Source organism: Palaemon carinicauda, chromosome 39 (genome assembly GCF_036898095.1).
Source record: "Palaemon carinicauda isolate YSFRI2023 chromosome 39, ASM3689809v2, whole genome shotgun sequence".
NCBI classification, from domain to species: domain Eukaryota; kingdom Metazoa; phylum Arthropoda; class Malacostraca; order Decapoda; family Palaemonidae; genus Palaemon; species Palaemon carinicauda.
This window is the reverse complement of record NC_090763.1, coordinates 2,620,597-2,639,662: the sequence shown is the minus strand read 5'-3', so window position 1 is coordinate 2,639,662 and position 19,066 is coordinate 2,620,597. Positions and strand designations below refer to the sequence as shown.

Here is a 19,066-nt window from a genome sequence, read left to right as displayed (position 1 = left end):
TAAAGTAATAACTCAGTTGGAAGGGTCAAGTGGCTGGACTTTGGAGGATGGAGAGAAAAAGGAACTTTTCTTTTGAGGAGGAAATATCCCTTGATGCAGGAGTACAAGCCTACATCAATGGATAAAGTAATAACTCAGTTGGAAGGGTCAAGTGGCTGGACTTTGGAGGATGGAGAGAAAAAGGAACTTTTCTTTTGAGGAGGAAATATCCCTTGATGCAGGAGTACAAGCCTACATCAATGGATAAAGTAATAACTCAGTTGGAAGGGTCAAGTGGCTGGACTTTGGAGGATGGAGAGAAAAAGGAACTTTTCTTTTGAGGAGGAAATATCCCTTGATGCAGGAGTACAAGCCTACATCAATGGATAAAGTAATAACTCAGTTGGAAGGGTCAAGTGGCTGGACTTTGGAGGATGGAGAGAAAAAGGAACTTTTCTTTGGAGGAGGAAATATCCCTTGATGCAGGAGTACAAGCCTATCAATGGATAAAGTAATAACTCAGTTGGAAGGGTCAAGTGGCTGGACTTTGGAGGATGGAGAGAAAAAGGAACTTTTCTTTTGAGGAGGAAATATCCCTTGATGCAGGAGTACAAGCCTACATCAATGGATAAAGTAATAACTCAGTTGGAAGGGTCAAGTGGCTGGACTTTGGAGGATGGAGAGAAAAAGGAACTTTTCTTTGGAGGAGGAAATATCCCTTGATGCAGGAGTACAAGCCTACATCAATGGATAAAGTAATAACTCAGTTGGAAGGGTCAAGTGGCTGGACTTTGGAGGATGGAGAGAAGAAGGAACTTTTCTTTGGAGGAGGAAATATCCCTTGATGCAGGAGTACAAGCCTACATCAATGGATAAAGTAATAACTCAGTTGGAAGGGTCAAGTGGCTGGACTTTGGAGGATGGAGAGAAAAAGGAACTTTTCTTTTGAGGAGGAAATATCCCTTGATGCAGGAGTACAAGCCTACATCAATGGATAAAGTAATAACTCAGTTGGAAGGGTCAAGTGGCTGGACTTTGGAGGATGGAGAGAAGAAGGAACTTTTCTTTGGAGGAGGAAATATCCCTTGATGCAGGAGTACAAGCCTACATCAATGGATAAAGTAATAACTCAGTTGGAAGGGTCAAGTGGCTGGACTTTGGAGGATGGAGAGAAAAAGGAACTTTTCTTTTGAGGAGGAAATATCTTTTGATGCAGGAGTACAAGCCTACATCAATGGATAAAGTAATAACTCAGTTGGAAGGGTCAAGTGGCTGGACTTTGGAGGATGGAGAGAAGAAGGAACTTTTCTTTGGAGGAGGAAATATCCCTTGATGCAGGAGTACAAGCCTACATCAATGGATAAAGTAATAACTCAGTTGGAAGGGTCAAGTGGCTGGACTTTGGAGGATGGAGAGAAAAAGGAACTTTTCTTTGGAGGAGGAAATATCTTTTGATGCAGGAGTACAAGCCTACATCAATGGATAAAGTAATAACTCAGTTGGAAGGGTCAAGTGGCTGGACTTTGGAGGATGGAGAGAAAAAGGAACTTTTCTTTTGAGGAGGAAATATCCCTTGATGCAGGAGTACAAGCCTACATCAATGGATAAAGTAATAACTCAGTTGGAAGGGTCAAGTGGCTGGACTTTGGAGGATGGAGAGAAGAAGGAACTTTTCTTTGGAGGAGGAAATATCCCTTGATGCAGGAGTACAAGCCTACATCAATGGATAAAGTAATAACTCAGTTGGAAGGGTCAAGTGGCTGGACTTTGGAGGATGGAGAGAAAAAGGAACTTTTCTTTGGAGGAGGAAATATCTTTTGATGCAGGAGTACAAGCCTACATCAATGGATAAAGTAATAACTCAGTTGGAAGGGTCAAGTGGCTGGACTTTGGAGGATGGAGAGAAAAAGGAACTTTTCTTTGAGGAGGAAATATCCCTTGATGCAGGAGTACAAGCCTACATCAATGGATAAAGTAATAACTCAGTTGGAAGGGTCAAGTGGCTGGACTTTGGAGGATGGAGAGAAAAAGGAACTTTTCTTTTGAGGAGGAAATATCTTTTGATGCAGGAGTACAAGCCTACATCAATGGATAAAGTAATAACTCAGTTGGAAGGGTCAAGTGGCTGGACTTTGGAGGATGGAGAGAAAAAGGAACTTTTCTTTGAGGAGGAAATATCCCTTGATGCAGGAGTACAAGCCTACATCAATGGATAAAGTAATAACTCAGTTGGAAGGGTCAAGTGGCTGGACTTTGGAGGATGGAGAGAAAAAGGAACTTTTCTTTTGAGGAGGAAATATCCCTTGATGCAGGAGTACAAGCCTACATCAATGGATAAAGTAATAACTCAGTTGGAAGGGTCAAGTGGCTGGACTTTGGAGGATGGAGAGAAAAAGGAACTTTTCTTTTGAGGAGGAAATATCCCTTGATGCAGGAGTACAAGCCTACATCAATGGATAAAGTAATAACTCAGTTGGAAGGGTCAAGTGGCTGGACTTTGGAGGATGGAGAGAAAAAGGAACTTTTCTTTTGAGGAGGAAATATCCCTTGATGCAGGAGTACAAGCCTACATCAATGGATAAAGTAATAACTCAGTTGGAAGGATCAAGTGGCTGGACTTTGGAGGATGGAGAGAAAAAGGAACTTTTCTTTTGAGGAGGAAATATCTTTTGATGCAGGAGTACAAGCCTACATCAATGGATAAAGTAATAACTCAGTTGGAAGGATCAAGTGGCTGGACTTTGGAGGATGGAGAGAAAAAGGAACTTTTCTTTTGAGGAGGAAATATCCCTTGATGCAGGAGTACAAGCCTACATCAATGGATAAAGTAATAACTCAGTTGGAAGGGTCAAGTGGCTGGACTTTGGAGGATGGAGAGAAAAAGGAACTTTTCTTTTGAGGAGGAAATATCTTTTGATGCAGGAGTACAAGCCTACATCAATGGATAAAGTACTAACTCAGTTGGAAGGATCAAGTGGCTGGACTTTGGAGGATGGAGAGAAAAAGGAACTTTTCTTTTGAGGAGGAAATATCCCTTGATGCAGGAGTACAAGCCTACATCAATGGATAAAGTAATAACTCAGTTGGAAGGATCAAGTGGCTGGACTTTGGAGGATGGAGAGAAAAAGGAACTTTTCTTTTGAGGAGGAAATATCTTTGATGCAGGAGTACAAGCCTACATCAATGGATAAAGTAATAACTCAGTTGGAAGGATCAAGTGGCTGGACTTTGGAGGATGGAGAGAAAAAGGAACTTTTCTTTTGAGGAGGAAATATCCCTTGATGCAGGAGTACAAGCCTACATCAATGGATAAAGTAATAACTCAGTTGGAAGGGTCAAGTGGCTGGACTTTGGAGGATGGAGAGAAAAAGGAACTTTTCTTTGGAGGAGGAAATATCCCTTGATGCAGGAGTACAAGCCTACATCAATGGATAAAGTACTAACTCAGTTGGAAGGATCAAGTGGCTGGACTTTGGAGGATGGAGAGAAAAAGGAACTTTTCTTTTGAGGAGGAAATATCCCTTGATGCAGGAGTACAAGCCTACATCAATGGATAAAGTAATAACTCAGTTGGAAGGGTCAAGTGGCTGGACTTTGGAGGATGGAGAGAAAAAGGAACTTTTCTTTTGAGGAGGAAATATCCCTTGATGCAGGAGTACAAGCCTACATCAATGGATAAAGTAATAACTCAGTTGGAAGGGTCAAGTGGCTGGACTTTGGAGGATGGAGAGAAAAAGGAACTTTTCTTTTGAGGAGGAAATATCCCTTGATGCAGGAGTACAAGCCTACATCAATGGATAAAGTAATAACTCAGTTGGAAGGGTCAAGTGGCTGGACTTTGGAGGATGGAGAGAAAAAGGAACTTTTCTTTTGAGGAGGAAATATCCCTTGATGCAGGAGTACAAGCCTACATCAATGGATAAAGTAATAACTCAGTTGGAAGGGTCAAGTGGCTGGACTTTGGAGGATGGAGAGAAAAAGGAACTTTTCTTTTGAGGAGGAAATATCTTTTGATGCAGGAGTACAAGCCTACATCATCGGATAAAGTACTAACTCAGTTGGAAGGATCAAGTGGCTGGACTTTGGAGGATGGAGAGAAAAAGGAACTTTTCTTTTGAGGAGGAAATATCCCTTGATGCAGGAGTACAAGCCTACATCAATGGATAAAGTAATAACTCAGTTGGAAGGTCAAGTGGCTGGACTTTGGAGGATGGAGAGAAAAAGGAACTTTTCTTTGGAGGAGGAAATATCTTTTGATGCAGGAGTACAAGCCTACATCAATGGATAAAGTAATAACTCAGTTGAAGGGTCAAGTGGCTGGACTTTGGAGGATGGAGAGAAAAAGGAACTTTTCTTTTGAGGAGGAAATATCCCTTGATGCAGGAGTACAAGCCTACATCAATGGATAAAGTAATAACTCAGTTGGAAGGGTCAAGTGGCTGGACTTTGGAGGATGGAGAGAAAAAGGAACTTTTCTTTGGAGGAGGAAATATCTTTTGATGCAGGAGTACAAGCCTACATCATCGGATAAAGTACTAACTCAGTTGGAAGGATCAAGTGCCTGGACTTTGGAGCATGGAGAGAAAAAGGAACTTTTCTTTTGAGGAGGAAATATCCCTTGATGCAGGAGTACAAGCCTACATCAATGGATAAAGTAATAACTCAGTTGGAAGGGTCAAGTGGCTGGACTTTGGAGGATGGAGAGAAAAAGGAACTTTTCTTTTGAGGAGGAAATATCCCTTGATGCTGGAGTACAAGCCTACATCAATGGATAAAGTAATAACTCAGTTGGAAGGGTCAAGTGGTTGGACTTTGGAGGATGGAGAGAAAAAGGAACTTTTCTTTTGAGGAGGAAATATCCCTTGATGCAGGAGTACAAGCCTACATCAATGGATAAAGTAATAACTCAGTTGGAAGGGTCAAGTGGCTGGACTTTGGAGGATGGAGAGAAAAAGGAACTTTTCTTTTGAGGAGGAAATATCCCTTGATGCAGGAGTACAAGCCTACATCAATGGATAAAGTAATAACTCAGTTGGAAGGGTCAAGTGGCTGGACTTTGGAGGATGGAGAGAAAAAGGAACTTTTCTTTTGAGGAGGAAATATCCCTTGATGCAGGAGTACAAGCCTACATCAATGGATAAAGTAATAACTCAGTTGGAAGGGTCAAGTGGCTGGACTTTGGAGGATGGAGAGAAAAAGGAACTTTTCTTTTGAGGAGGAAATATCCCTTGATGCAGGAGTACAAGCCTACATCAATGGATAAAGTAATAACTCAGTTGGAAGGGTCAAGTGGCTGGACTTTGGAGGATGGAGAGAAAAAGGAACTTTTCTTTTGAGGAGGAAATATCCCTTGATGCAAGAGTACAAGCCTACATCAATGGATAAAGTTATAACTCAGTTGGAAAGGTCAAGTGGCAGGACTTTGGAGGATGGAGAGAAAAAGGAACTTTTCTTTTGAGGAGGAAATATCCCTTGATGCAGGAGTACAAGCCTACATCAATGGATAAAGTAATAACTCAGTTGGAAGGGTCAAGTGGCTGGACTTTGGAGGATGGAGAGAAAAAGGAACTTTTCTTTTGAGGAGGAAATATCCCTCAATGCAGGAGTACAAGCCTACATCAATGGATAAAGTAATAACTCAGTTGGAAGGGTCAAGTGGCTGGACTTTGGAGGATGGAGAGAAAAAGGAACTTTTCTTTTGAGGAGGAAATATCCCTTGATGCAGGAGTACAAGCCTACATCAATGGATAAAGTAATAACTCAGTTGGAAGGGTCAAGTGGCTGGACTTTGGAGGATGGAGAGAAAAAGGAACTTTTCTTTTGAGGAGGAAATATCCCTTGATGCAGGAGTACAAGCCTACATCAATGGTTAAAGTAATAACTCAGTTGGAAGGGTCAAGTGGCTGGACTTTGGAGGATGGAGAGAAAAAGGAACTTTTCTTTTGAGGAGGAAATATCCCTCGATGCAGGAGTACAAGCCTACATCAATGGATAAAGTAATAACTCAGTTGGAAGGGTCAAATGACTGGATTTTGGAGGATGGAGAGAAAAAGGAACCTTTCTTTTGAGGAGGAAATATCCCTTGATGCAGGAGTACAAGCCTACATCAATGGATAAAGTAATAACTCAGTTGGAAGGATGAAGTGGTCGGACTATGGAGCATGGAGAGAAAAAGGACTTTTCTTTTGAGGAGGAAATATCCTTTGATGCAGAAGTACAAGCCTACATCATCGGATAAAGTACTAACTCAGTTGGAAGGATCAAGTGATTGGACTATTGAGGATGGAGAGAAAAAGGAACTTTTTATTTTAGGAAGAAATATCCTTTGATGCAGAAGTACAAGCCTACATCAATGGATAAAGTACTAACTCAGTTGGAAGAATGAATTGGTTGGACTATGAAGGATGGTGAGAAAAAAGAACTTTTCTTTTGAGGAGGAAATATCCCTTGATGCAGGAGTACAAGCCTACATCAATGGATAAAGTAATAACTCAGTTGGAAAGGTCAAGTGGCTGGACTTTGGAGGATGGAGAGAAAAAGGAACTTTCCTTTTGAGGAAAAAATATCTTTTGATGCAGGAGTACAAGCCTACATCAAGTGGCTGGACTTTGGAGGATGGAGAGAAAAAGGAACTTTTCTTTTGAGGAGGAAATATCCCTTGATGCAGGAGTACAAGCCTACATCAATGGATAAAGTAATAACTTAGTTGGAAGGGTCAAGTGGCTGGACTTTGGAGGATGGAGAGAAAAAGGAACTTTTCTTTTGAGGAGGAAATATCCCTTGATGCAGGAGTACAAGCCTACATCAATGGATAAAGTAATAACTTAGTTGGAAGGGTCAAGTGGCTGGACTTTGGAGGATGGAGAGAAAAAGGAACTTTTCTTTTGAGGAGGAAATATCCCTTGATGCAGGAGTACAAGCCTACATCAATGGATAAAGTAATAACTTAGTTGGAAGGGTCAAGTGGCTGGACTTTGGAGGATGGAGAGAAAAAGGAACTTTTCTTTTGAGGAGGAAATATCCCTTGATGCAGGAGTACAAGCCTACATCAATGGATAAAGTAATAACTCAGTTGGAAAGGTCAAGTGGCTGGACTTTGGAGGATGGAGAGAAAAAGGAACTTTTCTTTTGAGGAGGAAATATCCCTTGATGCAGGAGTACAAGCCTACATCAATGGATAAAGTAATAACTTAGTTGGAAGGGTCAAGTGGCTGGACTTTGGAGGATGGAGAGAAAAAGGAACTTTTCTTTTGAGGAGGAAATATCCCTTGATGCAGGAGTACAAGCCTACATCAATGGATAAAGTAATAACTCAGTTGGAAGGGTCAAGTGGCTGGACTTTGGAGGATGGAGAGAAAAAGGAACTTTTCTTTGAAGGAGGAAATATCTTTTGATGCAGGAGTACAAGCCTACATCATCGGATAAAGTACTAACTCAGTTGGAAGGATCAAGTGGCTGGACTTTGGAGCATGGAGAGAAAAAGGAACTTTTCTTTTGAGGAGGAAATATCCCTTGATGCAGGAGTACAAGCCTACATCAATGGATAAAGTAATAACTTAGTTGGAAGGGTCAAGTGGCTGGACTTTGGAGGATGGAGAGAAAAAGGAACTTTTCTTTTGAGGAGGAAATATCCCTTGATGCAGGAGTACAAGCCTACATCAATGGATAAAGTAATAACTCAGTTGGAAGGGTCAAGTGGCTGGACTTTGGAGGATGGAGAGAAAAAGGAACTTTTCTTTTGAGGAGGAAATATCCCTTGATGCAGGAGTACAAGCCTACATCAATGGATAAAGTAATAACTCAGTTGGAAGGGTCAAGTGGCTGGACTTTGGAGGATGGAGAGAAAAAGGAACTTGTCTTTTGAGGAGGAAATATCCCTCGATGCAGGAGTACAAGCCTACATCAATGGATAAAGTAATAACTCAGTTGGAAGGGTCAAGTGGCTGGACTTTGGAGGATGGAGAGAAAAAGGAACTTTTCTTTTGAGGAGGAAATATCCCTTGATGCAGGAGTACAAGCCTACATCAATGGATAAAGTAATAACTCAGTTGGAAAGGTCAAGTGGCTGGACTTTGGAGGATGGAGAGAAAAAGGAACTTTCCTTTTGAGGAAAAAATATCTTTTGATGCAGGAGTACAAGCCTACATCATCGGATAAAGTACTAACTCAGTTGGAAGGATCAAGTGGCTAGACTTTGGAGGATGGAGAGAAAAAGGAACTTTTCTTTTGAGGAGGAAATATCCCTTGATGCAGGAGTACAAGCCTACATCAATGGGTAAAGTAATAACTTAGTTGGAAGGGTCAAGTGGCTGGACTTTGGAGGATGGAGAGAAAAAGGAACTTTTCTTTTGAGGAGGAAATATCCCTTGATGCAGGAGTACAAGCCTACATCAATGGATAAAGTAATAACTCAGTTGGAAGGGTCAAGTGGCTGGACTTTGGAGGATGGAGAGAAAAAGGAACTTTTCTTTTGAGGAGGAAATATCCCTTGATGCAGGAGTACAAGCCTACATCAATGGATAAAGTAATAACTCAGTTGGAAAGGTCGAGTGGCTGGACTTTGGAGGATGGAGAGAAAAAGGAACTTTTCTTTTGAGGAGGAAATATCACTCGATGCAGGAGTACAAGCCTACATCAATGGATAAAGTAATAACTCAGATGGAAGGGTCAAGTGGCTGGACTTTGGAGGATGGAGAGAAAAAGGAACTTTTCTTTTGAGGAGGAAATATCCCTTGTTGCAGGAGTACAAGCCTACATCAATGGATAAAGTAATAACTCAGTTGGAAGGGTCAAGTGGCTGGACTTTGGAGGATGGAGAGAAAAAGGAACTTTTCTTTTGAGGAGGAAATATCCCTCGATGCAGGAGTACAAGCCTACATCAATGGATAAAGTAATAACTCAGTTGGAAGGGTCAAGTGGCTGGACTTTGGAGGATGGAGAGAAAAAGGAACTTTTCTTTTGAGGAGGAAATATCCCTTGATGCAAGAGTACAAGCCTACATCAATGGATAAAGTACTAACTCAGTTGGAAGGATGAAGTGGTCGGACTATGGAGCATGGAGAGAAAAAGGACTTTTCTTTTGAGGAGGAAATATCCTTTGATGCAGAAGTACAAGCCTACATCAATGGATAAAGTAATAACTCAGTTGGAAAGGTCGAGTGGCTGGACTTTGGAGGATGGAGAGAAAAAGGAACTTTTCTTTTGAGGAGGAAATATCACTCGATGCAGGAGTACAAGCCTACATCAATGGATAAAGTAATAACTCAGATGGAAGGGTCAAGTGGCTGGACTTTGGAGGATGGAGAGAAAAAGGAACTTTTCTTTTGAGGAGGAAATATCCCTTGATGCAGGAGTACAAGCCTACATCAATGGATAAAGTAATAACTCAGTTGGAAAGGTCGAGTGGCTGGACTTTGGAGGATGGAGAGAAAAAGGAACTTTTCTTTTGAGGAGGAAATATCACTCGATGCAGAAGTACAAGCCTACATCAATGGATAAAGTAATAACTCAGATGGAAGGGTCAAGTGGCTGGACTTTGGAGGATGGAGAGAAAAAGGAACTTTTCTTTTGAGGAGGAAATATCCCTTGATGCAGGAGTACAAGCCTACATCAATGGATAAAGTAATAACTCAGTTGGAAAGGTCGAGTGGCTGGACTTTGGAGGATGGAGAGAAAAAGGAACTTTTCTTTTGAGGAGGAAATATCACTCGATGCAGGAGTACAAGCCTACATCAATGGATAAAGTAATAACTCAGTTGGAAGGGTCAAGTGGCTGGACTTTGGAGGATGGAGAGAAAAAGGAACTTTTCTTTTGAGGAGGAAATATCCCTCGATGCAGGAGTACAAGCCTACATCAATGGATAAAGTAATAACTCAGTTGGAAGGGTCAAGTGGCTGGACTTTGGAGGATGGAGAGAAAAAGGAACTTTTCTTTTGAGGAGGAAATATCCCTCGATGCAGGAGTACAAGCCTACATCAATGGATAAAGTAATAACTCAGTTGGAAGGATCAAGTGGCTGGACTTTGGAGGATGGAGAGAAAAAACAACTTTTCTTTTGAGGAGGAAATATCCCTTGATGCAGGAGTACAAGCCTACATCAATGGATAAAGTACTAACTCAGTTGGAAGGATGAAGTGGTCGGACTATGGAGCATGGAGAGAAAAAGGACTTTTCTTTTGAGGAGGAAATATCCTTTGATGCAGAAGTACAAGCCTACATCATCGGATAAAGTACTAACTCAGTTGGAAGGATCAAGTGATTGGACTATTGAGGATGGAGAGAAAAAGGAACTTTTTTTTTTAGGAAGAAATATCCTTTGATGCAGAAGTACAAGCCTACATCAATGGATAAAGTACTAACTCAGTTGGAAGAATGAATTGGTTGGACTATGAAGGATGGTGAGAAAAAAGAACTTTTCTTTTGAGGAGGAAATATCCTTTGATGCAGGAGTACAAGCCTACATTAATGGATAAAATCATAACTCAGTTGGAAGGCTCAAGTGGTTGGACTATGGAAGATGGAGAAAAAGAGGAGAAAATATCTATTTATTATTTTTATTATTATAATTATTATTATTACTATTATTATTATTATTATTATTATTATTACTACTACTAGCCAAGCTACATCCCTATTCTGAAAAGCAAGATGCTATATCCACAAGGGCTTAACAGGGAAAAATAGCCCGGTGAGGAAATGAAACAAGGAAATAAATAAACTACATAAGAAGGAAAGAAGATTAAAATAAAATATCTTAAAAAAACATTAACAACACTGAAATAGATAATTCATTTATAGACTATAAAAAGACTTTTGTCATCCTGTTCAACATAAAAACACGAACTATTATTTGTTATATTGCTAGGAATATAGAAAAGAAAGAAGAGAATCAATTGAGCTTCAGCAACTATATTAAGGATACTTAAAGGAAATATGAGTATTTCTATTTCCTAACATAAAAAAAAGAAGTAAAGTGGACGAACTAAAGGTGCCGTTGCGAAGGCTATACCTCGACCTTTAACTACTACTGTTGCAATGGAAATAAAAAAAATTGTTGTAGTTGAATAAACTTTAGAAAAAAAAAATTCTTCTTTGCCAACGTTATCCTTACTCCCACTTATAGTAGTGAAAGAAACAGATATCTGTTTGAGGCTCGAGGTGAGGATGGCAGATTTTTGGACATGATGTGTCTTACCATGCTAGCGGTATTTTTTACTTTACTTCAGAAACTGGTTTTCTGAAAGCTTTTTAACTTTTAAAATGACATCTTTACTTTTATGGTTTTAACTGAATATTCTTTTATTCTTTATTGAACAGTTGCAGAGGATGGTGATCTGGGGGGCAGAAATAAACCACAGAATACAAGCAGGATGGAAGAATTGGAAAAATGTGTGTGGAGTATTATGCGACACGAAAATAAGGGTTAAGTTGAAGGGTAAAGTGCACAAGACAGTCGTGAGACCAGCAATGATGTATGGAGCGGAGACGTGGGCAATAAAGAAGACAGAAGAGAAGAAGATGGATCTGGCAGAGATGAGATTGATGTGTGGGGTGACAAGAAGAGATGACATACGGAATGAGGTAATTATGGGTACCACAGGAGTTAGGGAACTATCAGATAAGATCCAAGAATTAGACTGAGGTGGTATGGTCATGTCATGAGAAGAGATGAACAGTATATTGGGAGGAGAGTGATGGAAATGGAGGTACAGGGAACGAAAAGGAGAGGGAGACCAAAGCGAAGGTGGATGGACTGTATCAAGGATGACCTTCGATCAAAGGGATTAACTGATGTAGTGTGGGACAGGGGTAGATGGAGAACGCTGGCCAGAAACATCGACCCCACATAAAATTGGGAAAAGGAGCACACAAAGAAGAGGAAGAATTCTTTTTATTCTTTATTGATAATAAATGATATCGGCATCAATGACCTTAGATGTCAGAATGCCAGGAAACCTCAAATCTATCGATCAATCTCCATATCATCCTTCACCTTATCTCGCCATCTAATTCTCTGCCTCCCTCTCGATCTTCTCCCCCATAACAAGTTTCTCCCAAGACTTCCTCACTGCCTCCCCAAAATCCATCCTCAACACATGACCGCACCATCTCAGTCACGACACTCTTATCACCTCAGTAATCTTTACTACGCCTGCCATTCTTCTTATTTCATCATTTTTCAACCTTTCAAGCAGTGATATTCACATAATCCACCTCGGAATTTTCGCTGTTTCTGGGGAAAATTAATATATATATATATATATATATATATATATATATATATATATATATATATATATATATATATCATAAAACTCGTTTTCACCACAAAGTCTGATTATATATTCTTATCGCCATTTATGAAAGGCAATCTTTCTCTCTGTCTGTCTGTCTCTCTCTCTTAGTGGATTCATAAAATATGGGCAACATGAATAGGCGCTAGGACCGGGAAGGCCACTTATTGCCTGCCTCTGGAGAGAGAGAGAGAGAGAGAGAGAGAGAGAGAGAGAGAGAGAGAGAGAGAGAGAGAGAGAGAGAGAGCTACTGTAACCCTTCGTTAACGAATCCCCCTATTAATAAAGCTTACAATACGGAAGCAATCACTATTACAATCAGCTTTAATATCGCCATAAAAAACATTGCAACGAGAAGAAAAACCAACAGACCAATATATTAATCGTCAATGAACGTCCGAGAGGAAAGCGACATTATTAACGTTATTTACGTTATCATTATTGTCTTATCTCACCCATTCGTCGTTGAATTAATAGGATTTGATGATGCCAGAGGCGACAGGAATATATTGTGCACATTACCATGGAAAGCACATCTTTAATGCTTGTGCATGTACTCGAGGGTCAGTGCGTGGGTCAAGCGTATACTATAAACACAGGTATATATATATATATATATATATATATATATATATATATATACATTATATACATACATACATAATATATATACATACATATATATGTATATATACATACATACATATATATACACACTCATATACATATATATGTATGTATATATATATATATATATATATATATATATATATATATATATATACACAGTATATATATATATATATATATATATATATATATATATACACACATTATATGTATATATATACATATATATCTATATACATATATATATATATATATATATATATACATATATATATATATATATATATATATATATATATATATATATATATATATATATATATATAAATACTGTATAACCACATACGTGGATATGTTTATAAGTATGCATACATGTATAACCGTATGGAACATGATAAAGTTTTTATAACACTGGATAATAATCAACATACATTTTAATACGGTCCTATCATTTAACCAAACGAGAGTGACCGCGTAGGATAAAACAAATCTTTAATTCACTTCAAGTTGAAGTACCATTAAGGTATACTGTATTATCTGACTTGAGTTTTATGACGACAAAAAACGCCACTTAATAATAAGAAGGTTATATGGTTAATGGAACACAGGATGAGGCAGAGAGTTCCACACTTTTAAGAAAATGTTACAATGTTGGGATAAAACCGATTTAACCTTTCAGTTTGTGAATCCGAATATTCTTACAGACCCACTTCTTGAAAATACAGTAGAAAGTTTTTTTTTTTTTTTTTTTTTTTTTTTTTTTTTTTTTTTACTTATATGGTATATCATTAGGTAAAATCTTATATTCCCTTAGAATTAGGGACACCGATAAAACATAGGTTTGATACTATGTGAAAAAAAATCTAAAAAAAAAACTATATTATGAATGATTAATGTATAGTAAGACAGCTTACAATAAAAAAACAAATTCATAACATTAAAACTTAAAATATAAAATAAAAATAAAATATGAAGACAAACACTGATAGGAAGTAACATAAATATCCCTCATTACCTTATGAAAACGGGGAACAATAAAATCATGAAAATTACTTACCACCTCAACTATACAATGAAAACACAAAAATGAAATTGAATAAACTCAAATACAAAACTTAACACAAAACGCTACTTGTCTTAACAGAACTCAACCTCAACTACTGTATACAATGAAAATAAAAATAAAATTGAATAAAGTAAAATACAATGGAGATGGTTTGGCCATGCTCTTCGCACTCCCTAAGAGAGATTAGTTCACCAAACTTTTAACTGGGCTCCACAAGGCACTAGAAGAGTTGGAAGACCCAGGCCTACATGGCTGAGGACTATGAAGCTAGAAGTAGGAGATGATGAATGGAGAAGTATTGATTTAAAAGCTCAAGATAGAGAGATAGAGACGACTGGAGAAATCTAACTGAGGCCATTTGCGCCAATAGGCGTAGGAGGAGATGATGATGATGATGATGATGATGAGGAAGGTGATGGTGATGGTGATGGTGATGGTGATGACGATGATGATGATGATACAATACTAAATCAACAGTACTTACAAAAGTGATGTTGCTGACGAGGACTCGTGACGTAAGAGATTCGGCATTGAAAATTGACAGGCCACCGGCTGTGTCCCGGTACACCAATTGATTTTCTGAAAGTAAACAAATACTATGTTGAATATTCGTAAGTTTCAGAGTAAGTAAGTAGGTAAATGGTAAAATAGCTTTGCCAATGCAGAAAATTGATTATACATATTAACTTGTAACTTATATAAGTATGGTTACTTTAATTACATACAAACATTATTATTAATATTGTTAATATTAATATTATTATTATTATTATTATTGTTGTTGTTGTTGTTATTGCTGTTGTTTCTGTTGTTGTTATTGTTATTGTTGTTATTAGATAAGCTACAACCCTAGTTGGAAACGCAGGAGGCTATAAGCCCAAGGGCTTCAATAGGGAAAATAATTACACCAGTCATCTGGCTCTAATTTCAAATAAACAAATAAGTTGTTATATGAAAGTTGAATCCTTTTCAACAGCCACTCCTTTGATCTTTTTTTCCTTGTGCCACCGCTAAGCCAATGGCAATCAAGCCGTCCTGGGTGAAAGTCATATCTTTGCTTCACAAACAGAGCAAGTCACACAAAGTCGAGGACTGAGGTTTGATGTACCTTTTGTTTGAATGTCTGATACCTCTTCAGATAGTTTGACAAGCAAGTTGGACGACTGAGTTTGACGAAACGTTTGATTACGTAAAAGGACCTTTATAATAATGGAGCCAGGCACTTTAGCTTTTTATTTCTCTCCACCCTAACTGCAACCCGCAAAAGTCGACTAACAGGTAGGTACCCTACTTGCAAAATTTTATTTTTAAAGATGCCTATCTGTCCCCCGTCGACCAGTCTGAGGTTCGAATGGGGTGACATAGCTTTGCTAACTAGATGGGCACTCAGTAGAGAGCATGCCTTCGCCACGCCAAACAGTCTTATTTAGCTCTTAAGTCTATTGCTTACTTGTACTTCAATGTATTTTCTTCCAAATCTAATGGATTTATCCCTAGGTCATACTCCGTATGTCCACCAAGTTTCGTTGAAATTGGTTCAATAGTTTTGGCGTAATGTTCACAAACAAGGAAACAAAACATTTGCCATTTACTTAGCAATGTGATTGTTTTCGAAGTATGGCTGCCCACTTGTACTTTGATGTGCTTTATCCAAAATCTTACAGATTCATTCTTGGGTCATACCCAATACGGCTACCATGTTTGATCAAAATCGGTACAACTGTTTTTGTGTAAAGTTGATAATGAGTAAATAAATAAACAACGGTGACTACATACCCTTTACAAAATCTTCAATTTTAGTAAAAGAAATATATGCAATTTTAAAACTTATGAAAAAAAAAAAAAAAAAAAAAAGCAAAAGGCTGTGGTTTTTTTTTTACCCTCCTCTTAACCGTAACCATGATCAAGTTAGATAACCTGGTAAGGAAGGCTATATCCGGAAGGACAAAATTACATTTGCTTCAAGAGACGCCCTACATCTCTCTCTCTCTCTCTCTCTCTCTCTCTCTCTCTCTCTCTCTCTCTCTCTCTCTCTCTCTCTCTCAACTCAGCATTTCTTTCCCAGACGAACATATTATCCCAATCTGTTCTGAGCTCCCTTACCCTCTAATTTCAAGATGGCCGTAGTGAGTCATGTTCGCTATTCTAATCCTCTTCCATCTTTCTTTCCCTCCTCCGTTTATCGCTTCCCCCTCTTCCCCTCGACTTTATGGCCTTTATACGCGCTAACCTAAATTTCCCATTCCCCTCCAGAACGAACAATTGCACGTCAGTCATACGCACATAATACGCAGGTCAGTGCAGCAAACGATTCCTGGAAGCATTTTCTACGGTTGATAAGACACTCCCTCCGTTCTTAAATAATCGGATTCTGACCCTTATGCGCAACACAGCGGTTTATGGAGCTCGTAAATAACAATTACCTTCTGAAAGTTCTCGAATAAATTCGTGCTTAAGCAATGTTCTGGCGAGGCCTTAACCTAAGGTATTTCGCTGAACCGATAAGCTGTCAATATTTATTATCGTTATGATGAATGTGATGGAATGGCTACCAAGAGGAATTCTGGGATCTCATCTCAGTATGATATTGTATTTACTTACTGTCACTTACAATTCTGAGGTTTGGTGTCCGTTAGTAGATAATTAACGAGTTGTTGATTATCGACTGAAAAATGCTGTTAATAGTGCACCAGAGCTGTCAAAATTGACGTTTAAATATAAAGATATATACACACACAGATTCAACCCTTTCCAGCACCTTACCCTTTCCTAACTACAACCCGTTGGTTCCACAATTTGTGGAAGAGTGTGGTTTCCGAGTGTCCCTCTCGGGGTAACATCTCTCTCCTGGTCTGAGCGTGGCAGGAATTATACATGCACACACACACATACATATATATATATATATATATATATATATATATATATATATATATATGTATGTATATATACATGTGGCAGGAATTATACATGCATACACACACATACATATATATATATATATATATATGTGTGTGTGTGTGTGTATATATACATATATATATATATATATATATATATATATATATATATATATATAGTGTGTGTGTGTGTGTGTATATACATATATATATATATATATATATATATATATATATATATATATATATATATATATTAAGTCAGACATTTGCTCTACAATACGACTGTTGGAAGATCAAACTACCCTCAGGACCACCTCAGTATTTAGCTCAATTTTCTCTGTGATTATTCACCCCATGACACGATCCCTATCTTGTAGATGACTTTAAACGTATTACATTGCCTAAAAATTCAATGTTGGATATTTATTTATTTTTTGTTAATATAAGTTTACTTTGCAACTGGGCTTTACTAACTAACGTGTTTGAAAAATTGGAGGAAATGACAAAGAAAAAATTAATTAAATAAATGGACGGTGTTTTCATCTTACAAATTGCTATGTCTATTATCGTCCTTATGAAGTAACATATGACTGTTAAAACGCATATTTACATGCATACAGATCTATCAATCTTTCATTATTTTATCGTATACACACACACACACACACACCCACACACACACACACACACACACACATATATATATATATATATATATATATATATATATATAATATCATGTGTGTGAACAATCCATAAACACAAACAAACAAACAAACAAACAAACACGCACACACACACACACACACACACACACATATATATATATATATATATATATATATATATATATATATATATATATCTTACATAAGTAAATACTACATAGTTGTACGTGCATATAAATAAATAAGCAAAAATTAATAAGAAAAAAAACTCATTCGACACAGCAAGCATATTATACCCATATCGATCATTATTTCAATAGGTAAATAAACAAATAAATAACGAAATGAACAAAACTAGAAACCGATTACAAGTAAAATATAGGGTAATGAACACCTTCCCTTACTTTGACCAGCATTCCTCTTTACGGGCTGACCTATAGTCAATTCTTTTTAGTGAGGCAGATTTGCACCGACTCGCAGGGGTGCCCTTTCAGCTGGGAAAAGTTTCCTGATCGCTGATTGGTTGGACAAGATCATTCTAACCAATCAGATAGCAGGAAACTTTTCCGAGCTAAAAGGGCACCGCTGCGAGTCAGTACTGGGCCTCATTAAGAAAAATTGAGTATAGTGCAAGAGCCCGTGTCTTGCTATAGGCAAGGCATTCTAAATCGAACGAACGAACGAAGCATATCTCTTCCCGCTGGATAAAGGCATCAATCTCTGATTATTAATAATAAGAGATCGTCATTAGGGACAATGAACTCTCATTAACGCCTTTAACTAATTAGCGTAAAATCAAAACAGGCCACAAATGGGATATTATCGTTGAAGGCGGAAATCTTCAACAACACGCAGATATATATAAACATTGGATTTTAGTAATAGCTTATATTACACTGAGATTATTTGGTAACTTCTCTCGTTAAGGGTTATTTGTATTCTTACGCAAATAAAACATTCCCTCTTCACCTGTTATTTGTATTTACACAAATAAAAAATCATTCTGACTGAAATGTGTACAAAAACAGTCTTACAAGTTTTTCAAGAAGAAAATATTTGTTTTGCAGGAATAATGATATGATATAAAAATAAATATTGAAAAATTACCCCGTAGTTTAGGTTGCGAATTACAGCAAGAAAAACTAACACATTGGTAATTCTAAACTTAATTTTGACTTAGAATGAAAATTAATTTACAAAAACAAAAACGAAAACAAAAAAGTGAAAAAAAAAAATTACACAGGTATTATAGTATAACCTAACTGCAATACTACGAGCTTGATGCTAGGCTGAAGATAATTCGTTAATGAACTTTTAACTAATTTTCTCTCTTCTACCACATCGAATGCTATCAACTCGGCCATATTCTAAAATGGAATCTGTTCCTACTTTAGACCAGATAATAAGTTTACTATTTCGAAGTAATCTGTTTTTTCAATGTAAAAATCTCTCCACTGACATTGTGAAATTAAGTGATCTGCTGGACTGGGGTTCGAAACCTGCTGAAACTTGATAGTATTTGGTAG

The 19,066-nt window shown here is 37.8% G+C and overlaps 1 protein-coding gene across 1 annotated transcript in view; it reads right to left on the bottom strand.

Moving 5' to 3' along the window:
- Dpp10 (Dipeptidyl peptidase 10) overlaps positions 1-14,542 on the bottom strand; it is a 140,587-nt gene extending 126,045 nt beyond the window's left edge. Inside the window, exon 1 of the mRNA XM_068363217.1 lies at positions 14,454-14,542. The gene's annotated coding sequence lies outside the window, so the exon portion shown is untranslated. The remainder of the gene's footprint in view (positions 1-14,453) is intronic.
- Between the last annotated feature and the right edge of the window lie 4,524 nt (positions 14,543-19,066).